Raw genomic sequence first — 10,227 nt, 5'->3', positions numbered from 1 at the left:
ATACTGAGCCACATCACTTACATAAGGATTTTACATGACTAAGTACAAGGAACTGAGTGTATCATGTGCCTAAGCCATCATATTTCATTTTCATGCACCTCTATTTTGTCTGAATCTGTACATGTTTGTTCATTTGATCTCTGAGGATAGTTGTCCTATTTATTAACAACTTCATTGAATATAATCAATGTAAGGACTAGCCTAATGGATCCTAAGATGTGTTTACCCTTTGTGAAGATTTAATTGGAACTTTGGTCCATATTAGTTCAATCTGTTTGCCCTACTGTCTAAATGGTATATGGAACTGCTATATCCCTCTACAAATTGTATTTGTTTTCTTGCATCCTGTAAGTGCTTCCACAAATGTCTACACTTACTCTAAGTGCTTAATTTTGCTTGTTATATGCTTAATCAGCCTCATAGTACTTTACTTGATCCCTGTTGCTGTTTATTGACTATGTTTCTGTGAACATTAAGTGCTTTCCTTAAAATTGGTTAAGGTAGTTTTGGAACATGAATGTATATTCCCATAAGTATGCTCGCAACTAATACATTATTATGGAGGTTTAAATAGTCATTAAGGATCAAGCTTAAGCCCTCCCCGGTGTTTGTCATGCCTGGGGTTCATGAAGCCCCTTAGATCTTGTACGGCATCGGGAATACAGGGGTAAAAGCTTTCCAGTACTAACCATTCAAGGATCCCGAAAGGTGTATATGTTTGAGTATACCAAAGGAATATACCCGTATACACCTTTACTCCTTAATCCAGGTTAAGTGTATGTATAAGTTGGTTAACTTAGGGACTGAATTTAGATCAATTATTCCGTTGTTTGCCTTAGTTGAGTTTTTCTTTTTTATATGCTTAAGTGTGCATTCATGATATTAATTCTTTGTCTTTTCTATGCAAAATCCTTTCCTTGCATTTCTCGGGTCCTTCCACCTTCTATACAGGAATTGGGCTGAGGCCCAATTCCAATTCTGTTAAGGCTCAATGATGATCATTCAAAGGGAAGCAAACATGATGAAGGCCCATCCATGGGCAAAAAAGGAGGCTAGTGGTTTTGGTAGGCCCACCAACTTAGTTTTCTTTCTTTTATTTTCACTCGTATATCCTATGTATGTATGTAAATACTCATGGAAAATATTGAAACCCCTATGCATGTTAGAATTTAGGAAATAAATGTTTAGTGTTTTAAAAATCTTCAAAACTGGATATCAACCAATTTTCACGCGAATAAATCAAACTTAAATTGATCTTTAAAAATTCCTCAAATTGTTTAAGTGACACGGCTAGAGGTAGAAAGTGAAAAAAATGGGATTTTAGTTAAGAATGAGCAACGTCCAAATGATTCTTCAAAATGGCAAAGTAATAAATTTTTGGCTAATCTTCCATGATGTAAAGGGCAACCGTGATATCCTCTTGAGATTTAAATTGGGCTGTGACAAATCCTTTTTTTACAAACCCAAAGGAGCCGTTCAAATCTGGACTCTATTTGCTAAAAAAGAATAAGAAAATTGCATGTTTTAAGCCTGGAAATGGGTTCTGATTTGACAAAAATCTGATAAAAATAGTGGCTGATTTGGGCCTGGAAGCCCAAAACCGACTGAAAAATGGGAAAAATATATTTAGGGCAAGAATGAGGTAAAAATGGATTTTGGACATGGAGTATATCTTGACCTTATAGGCTTCAAATGTGATAAAACCCGGACTGAGCAAAATATAGAGATGCTACTCATATTTTCTTATAAAAAATAAAACCCGTAAGAACTAAACTCATTTTATTAGGACTAGAATAGTAGCGGCTCTACTCGGGAGAAATCCCGGGTGTGTCCTAGTCTGGCAATAAAGTGAGTTGAACACTTATGTGGATTTTTAAACCAAAGCTCCTTTTTACAAGGGGAATTATTTCCCAACGTATGAATAAAGTGAGTTGAACACTTACGCGAAAAATTAAACACTTTTGGCAAGTAAATACATTAATCACACATTGAAGCTTGTAGGTCAACAGTATTTTACGGATCCTTAATACTAGGATGCTTAAAACCTTCCCTAGGGGATCACCAGAACCCTTATCTCGAACTTTGGTCCAAAATATTTTTACTTATATCTGCAAAACTCTTTAAACCCCGTTTTCCTAGTTTTCCATAATAAATTAGGTAGCGACTTTAAAAATACAAAATCCAATTAGAGCACCAACAACCTCATAGTAACTTTTATGCCTTAACTTGCATAAAAGCGAACCGTAACAGGTACGATTAGAGGGAAATGATAATATGGTTACAAGCAAATGGAGTCCTAAATGTAGTATCTCTTGAGTGCATCTGCATTGATAGCTTTGGGCCATTCTTGTCCATCCATCTCGGCTAGGACCACGGCTCCTCCCGAGAGTACTTTTCTGACCATGTATGGTCCTTGCTAGTTCGGCGCAAATATTCCTTTGTATTCTTCTTGGTGAGGGAAGAATCGCTTGAGTACGAGTTGCCCAATTTGGAAGAGTTAGGCTCTGACCCGTTTGTTGAAAGCTCGAGACATTTTTTGTTTGTATAGCTGTCCATGGCATACTACCATAATTATTTTTTCGTCGATCATGGACAGTTGCTCGTAGCGGTTTCTGACCCATTCTGCATCGTTCAGTTCTGTTTCTTGGATGATCCTGAGTGAAGGAATCTCTAATTCTGCGGGTATGACTGCTTCTGTGCCGTAGACAAGGATATATGGGTTTGCTCTGGTAGATGTTCGTGTCGTCGTTCTGTACCCTAATAAAGCATAAGGCAGCTGCTCGTGCCAATTCTTGTAGTTATCGATCATCTTTCGCAAGATTCTTTTGATGTTCTTATTGGCAGCCTCCACGGCTCCATTCATATTTGGCCGATAGGCGGTAGAGTTCCTGTGAGTTATATTGAATTATTCACAGATGTCTTTCATCAGATGGCTATTCAGATTTGCTCCATTGTCTGTTATGATAGACTTGGGCACACCGAAGCGTCATATAAGATTGTTCTTGACAAAGTCAACCACGACTTTCTTGGTCATTGATTTGTGAGAAGTTGCTTCCACCCATTTTGTGAAGTAGTCGATGGCGACTAAAATGAATCGATGTCCATTGGATGCTGATGGCTTAATGGGTCAGATGATGTCCATCCCCCATGCCACAAATGGCCAACGGGAGCTCATTGCATGTAGTTCTATCGGAGGAACCTTGATTAAGTCTCCGTGACATTGATGGCATTTTTGCACAAATTTACAAGAGTCATGCTCTTTGGTCATCCAGTAGTTTCCCGTCCTCAAGATCTTTTTAGCGAGGATAAATCCATTCATGTGAGGTCCGCATGCCCCCGCGTGTACCCTTTTCAGTAATTTTGTGGCCTCTTTGGCGTCTACGCATTTAAGTAACCTGAGATTGGGTGTCCTTTTGTACAACACTTCTTTGTTTAGGAAGAATCCATTGGCTAGTGTTTTGATGGTTTTCTTTTGATTTCTTTGAGCTTTCTGAAGGACACTCTCCTTTATCCAGCTATGCCTTGATGTCGGCGTACCATGGCTTGGCCTCGACGTGTGCACAGTGAGCCTGTTCTTCCTTCAGAGTGATCTCTAGTGGATCAATGTGGGTACTCTGGGGTGCTAAATCATGGAGGCTATTGTAGCCAAAGCGTCAGCAAATTCGTTCTGAGCCCACAGAGTATGCTTGGAGTCGATGTTTTTAAATCTCACACACAATCTCTGTACCAGATTTATGTATGGCAGTATTTTGTCATTCTTTATAGCCTAATTTCCCTTCACTTGGTTTATGAGCAAGTCGGAATCCCTGATTAATAGCAACTCTTGTATGTTCATGTCCAACGCCATCCGGGGGCCGAGAATACATGCTTCATTTTCAGCCATGTTGTTGGTACATCTAAAGCTGAGCTTTGCGGCCATTGAATAGTGTTGTCCTGTTTCTGATATCAACACTACTCCCTCGAAGAACAGTCTCCATCTCGAGTATGGTGTCACGACCCAACTAGAGGGCCATGACGGGTACCCGGAGCTAGCCTACCGAGCACCACCTTTTCTTTCATCATCTGCCTCATCCTGAATAAATACAATTCTCAAGCAACACTTAATGTGGGACAATCTTCCATTACTCCTCAAAACATATATATACAAATGTATAACCCACGAGGCTACAAAATGATATAAAAGATGTACACTAAAGGGATCATAAGACATCTACTACCAACATATATGTATCTACGAGCCTCGAACTGGGATACTGAAATCATAAGGATGGGACAGGACCCCGTCATGCCCCAAATATGTACACAAAAGAATATACCAATAAGTGGCAACTCTGGAGTAGTGGAGTGCTCCTGAATATCTGCTGATAAAGCTCCTAGGTGTCTGTGCCATCTCCCTATCTACCTGCGGGCATGAACGCAGTGTCCATAAAAGAAAGGACGTCAGTAAGAACAATGTACTGAGTATGTAAGGCAGGTATAACAACATAATAAAGAAATAAGAGAGCATAAGATGAAGGAATAACCTGTAACTGATTGCCTCTTAAGGCGGAGTCATGCATGCTAACTTTTATATTAAAACAATATCATATCATATATATACATACATAAACTGCCCAACCATATAGGTACGGTGTGATCATCATTAGCCCGCGTCTGGGGTAACCACTCATGCTGACTACTAGTGGTGTCTGCCCGGCCAACTAGGCACGGTGTAATTATCATCATAGCTGCCCACTATGCCCATTGTAGTGGTGTCTGCCCGGCCAAATAGGTACGGTGTAATCTCACATATACATAACATAAAGCATGCATGAGAGCTTAAGTAAAAGCTATAACTCTATCGGAGTGACGTAAGGTCGGTAACCTCCGATTATATTATGGATCAAACATCATCGCTAGGCCTCACCTTGAAGGAACTAGTATCATGAGGTGAGATGGCCAACAATGAATAACATCAAAGAAATTATGAAATAAGATTATTAAGCTCATAATAGCATCAATTCATAAGCTTTGGAATCTCTAGAAGTAAAATCATCATCATCATCATTATTATAAAACACATCTTATCTCTTTCTCATAAGAAGCTCATAAGAATCTTTAACTTTCAACTTTTGGGATGTAAGAAGGTTATGGAAATATAGAGAGGAAATCATAATATAGGAGTCATGCCTTTAAAAGAAAGGGGCTAGCCTTACATACCTTTTACGTCTCCTTAACGATTAAACGTTCTCCTTTCAAGCTCACAACTCTACACTCAAGAGAATTCATACTAAATTAGATCATTTAAAATATGCTTAAGTCTAAACTAAAGCGACTAAGAGCTAACGAAAATTAGGCAGCATTTACTTTGTTTCGACAACTTTCCCCATATAATAAATAACTCCCAAACATCAATAGCAACACCCATAATGCCATATTCAATAGACATTTCAAGTTAAATATTGTTCAATCCTCAAAACTCCTTTTCAAAGTCGTTCATAACCATAGCTGCAACATAATACCATATTAATTTCCACATAATACTTCCTCAACATCATTAGTATTATCCACAACAAAATTATACCCATGGAATACCAAGAACTATGACTCAAGTCAAGTTACTATTCAAGAATATCATTAAATCCATGTTTGAGCTTCTATTCTTCTTCCTTCCTTCATTCAAGTTATTCAACAACCAAATACTCTTAATAACATGAAATAGATGTAGAACTCACCTTTGATCATGTAAGGATGAACTTTGGATAAATATACTTCACTTGAGAGAAACCCCAACTTCAATACCAAAGGGGATCTTGACTTCTGCAAACCCTAGTGAGCTTCTTTGTACTTGATTCTCTTGGTTCTTGGTAATTAATCCTTGATTTCTCTTGGATTTGTGTTGATATGGTGTGAGAAACTTTCTAGAGCTTTCAAGAAGTGTGGAGAAGATGGGAAATGAGAAATAAGAACTTGGGTCATCTATTTATAAGTAGAGAAAAATCTGACCCGATTGAGTTATACGGACACTTATACGGTCCGTATAAGTGACCGTATAATACTACCAGGGACTGACCTTCTCTGGAAGGGTTATACGGGCCCTTATATGGACCGTATAAAGTTATACGGACCGTATAAGTGGTCGTATAACTCAACTTTTTTGAAATTGTTCTCGTTGATTCGTTCGATCTCAAATCCTTATGGAACCTTCTTGGCACTTGTATAACACTTCATTAACCATCTAAAGAGCCCTATAACTCCTTCCCAAGACATCACTAAATAATCGTTATCTCGATAATTGCAAAAACCTTCCCAAACACAACTTATACTTCACTTTCCTCAACGAACTTAGTTCCACCGATTCATAATACTTCAAAAATCTTATAGTATACACCTTTAAGCTATCAAATAGCCTCCTTAAGGTCATATGGGCTTCATGTTCACCTTAAGCTTGCGTTAGTCTATTCACAACACAACAACACGAAATGTCCGTGGTGTAACATTCTCCCCCCTTAGGAACATTCGTCCTTGAATGTTAGGTTCTCAAGGACTTTAAAAAAAATTTCGCCAGAGTTTCCCCTGTAATATAGCACTACTACTGTTACATCTCGAAGATTTTCAGATTGTTGTCTTGTGAGTAGACTAATGCGAGCTTAAGATGAACACGAAGTTCTTGCGAGCTTAATGAGAGTATCTAATAGTTTGAAGAGCATACCATAAGATTTTGAAGTCGTATGAATATGTGAAGCTAAGTTCGTCAAAGGAAGTGAGACGCAAAACGTGTTTGGAAAGGTTTTCGCAATAGTTGATCAAATGCATATTTAGAAATATCTTGAGGAGCTGTTGTAGGGACTATTATATGGTTAATGAAGAGTCATATAAGTTCCAAGAAGGTTCCACAAGGATTGGGAGTCAAACGAGTCGACGAGAATGAAATTCGGGAATTTCCAGTTTGTACGGCCATTTGTACGGACCGTATAAATTATACGGCCCGTATAATGGTCCGTAGAATTCTTCCAGAGAAGAGTGACTCCTGATGAGATTATACGGTCCAATTATACGGACCGTATAAATTTATACGGCCCATATAATTGGCCATATATTCGGGTCGGGCCAGAGTTCATTTTTGTTATATATGGCCACCCTTGTTCATTATTTCATTTCCCACATTTCCCCCCAAGTCTTGAGAGCTCTAAAACCTTCTCCAAGCATATTTCACTCAAAATCAAGAGAAAACAAAGATCAAATAGAAAGAATCAAGGTATTCATGTGTTGGAAGACTCGCTAGGGTTAGTAGACTTCAAGAATAACTTGGGTATGGAAGTTAGGGTTTCCATATAAGTTGATAGCTTGCTCCAAAGCTCATTCTTATGAGATAAAAGGTTAGTTTTGTTACACCTCCCATGTTATTTCAAGTAGATTTTGACTTATTGGTGGTGTATACCCTCGGTTCGGTAGTCCGCGCCAGAGCTTTGCTCATGAGACACTTTACGTTGTATGTGTACGGGAATATAAGTAGGCATCCTTGACATTACAGGGGAGTTGGATGTGAAACGAATCGAATCGGAGCAAAGCGAAGCCGTTCAGGCAACTGCTAAAACCAGTCAGCATCGACGACCACGTCGACGAGCCGTCGACACGTCGACAAGTCGTCGACTGGTGCTATCGACAGGGTTCAGAACTCAGACATTTCAGGTGGCGGTTCGACGGTGCACGTTGACGAGCCATCGACATGTCGACGAGCCATCGATATGTCTACGAGCCGTCGACCCGCCGATCTGGAAGTTTTCAGCCTTGTCTATAAATATAAGAACCCACCTTTTATTTCATTATTTTCCACAAAAAGCAGATTCTACACCTCTCTAGAACCCTCCAAAAACCCTCTCTCTATTTTCACAACAATCTATATCAAAAAGGCCAAGATCAAGCCAAGAATTAAGAGATTCAAATACTAGGAAGCCTATTAGGGTTTGTTAAGGGTAAGAATTTCTTTGGCATGCAAGTGGAGGATTTCATTCTAATGGAGTGGAGTAACTCAAGGCTTATTTCCAAGTGATTGAGGCAAGTTTTATGATTCTTCCATGTTATTTAAACTATTGAAGGGTTAAAAGACTTGAATTATGGAGAAAAAGGGAACATAAGGTACAAGTATGAAAATAAAGATATCTTTAAATCATGACTTGACTTGAATCATAGTTCTTGATATGTAATGAGTGCAATCTTGCTATGAATGGTGGTAAAGATGTTGTAGAGGCATTGTATGAGGATGGACACGGATGGTGCCACAGCTAGGGTTATAAAGGAGTGATAGGGAATGTTGGGATTGATAATGTCTAGCTTGATGAAATCGTGGATTAAGATATGGTGGTTGTTGTTGTGATATTGGGGGTTATTATTATCATCATTATTATTATTATGTGGAGGAAGTTATCGAAATAAAGGAAGATGTTAACAAATTTTCGTTAGCTTTAGTTAGGCATAAGTATGTCTTCGATTATCTAATTTTGGTACGAACTTCCTTGAAGGTAGAAACGTGAGCATTGGAGAGAAGCATCCATGTGATAGAGTTAACGAATCATTAAGGTATGAAAGGCTAGTCCCTTCCTTCTAAGGCATGATTCTTATGAAATGAATTCCCATTTGCCTTCCATGACTTTCTTACATTCCGGGAAATATGAGTCAACATTATATAGAGATTCTAAAGCGTATGATATGACATTAATTATTATTGACAGACCCACCTTATGATACTAGTTCCTTCAATGTGAGGTAAGATGATTATGATTTCCCCATAATAGAATCGGGGGTTCTCGACCTTACGTCACCCCGATATGGTTATAGATTATCTTGGGACTCTAATGTATGTTTTATGACGAGCTTATGAGATGTATGCGATGATAGGATTCTACCGCGCCTAGATGGCCGGACATGTCACCGCGAATGCGGGCTGCATATGATTCTACCGCGCCTAGATGGCCGGACATGTCACCGCTACTGCGGGCTGCTTGTGATTTTACCGTACCTAGAGGGCCGGACATGACACCACTAGTGGGCGGCGTATAATGGTACCCGAACGCGGGTAAACGAGGATTATATATGTGATAAGTTGATGTATGTGAAGTGTTTAAAATGCATTTATTTTTTTAAAGGCTAAGCAGGTTATGTTTTCACCTTCTGTTTCAGAATTTCTTTATTATGCTCATTTTATTTAAGCCTTACATACTCAGTACAATGCTCGTACTGACGTACCTTTCTTTGGACGCTGTGTTCATGCCCACAGGTTGACAGGGAGGTGATCCAGACTCATAGGAGCTATCAGCAGACTTGAGAGCACTCCATTGTTCCGGAGGTGCCATTGCTTATAATTTTGTGTATATATCTATTTTGGGCACGACGGGGTCCTGTCCCGTCCATATGTCTAGTACTCTAGTAGAGGCTCGTAGATACGCATGTGTGGGTAATATGGTCTCACGATCTTTCCCATGTATATATATATATATGTACCATTATTTTGATAGCCAGAGGGCTTATGTTTATAAAAGTAATTATGTTTCAAATGAAAATAGTTTCCCTATGACTATAAGCAGATGATTAACGAATGATCGCAGAATGAGTATGATTACGAGTAATATGAGTAGTGCTCGGTGGTTAGCCCCGGGTACCCGTCATGGCCCTTAGTTGGGTCGTGACAAGTTTTCATGCTTATTTCATGTTATCAAGAATGCTTAGTTGTTGAACAACTTGGGTAGAAGGAGAAAGTAGAAGATGAGGCTTAAATGTAGTTTTCATGATACTTTTGAGTAGTAAACCGACTTGAGTCATGATTCTTGGTATGCTATGAATATAATCTTGCTATGAAGGATATTAATGATGACAAGGAAGTATTGTATAAAATTTTGCAAAGGGTAGATGTGAAGTTGTTGCTGTGAGTTGAATATGAGAATGAATTTTGGAGACTTAATTGAATATGACTACTTGAGTATGTTGTTGTGGATGTTATTATGGTTGTTTGGGAGTTGTTTTGCGATATGGTGGAAGTCGGTGAAATAGGAGAAATGCTGCCCAATTTTTGTTAGTTCATAAGTTGCTCTAGTTTGAATTCAATAGTGTCTTTAAGACTTAACCATGGTATGAATCCTTTTAAATCTAGATTTCTCAAGCCTTGGCGGTGAACGTTAGATAGTTGGGAAGACAAAGAGGTATGGAGGCTAACCCTTCTTTCTTAAGGCATGATCCCGTCATTGTATACCC

The sequence above is a fragment of the Lycium ferocissimum genome, chromosome 8, assembly GCF_029784015.1.
Source record: "Lycium ferocissimum isolate CSIRO_LF1 chromosome 8, AGI_CSIRO_Lferr_CH_V1, whole genome shotgun sequence".
Classification (NCBI taxonomy): Eukaryota; Viridiplantae; Streptophyta; class Magnoliopsida; order Solanales; family Solanaceae; genus Lycium; species Lycium ferocissimum.
The sequence above is the reverse complement of the archived record's forward strand: the minus strand, read 5'-3'. Positions refer to the sequence as shown.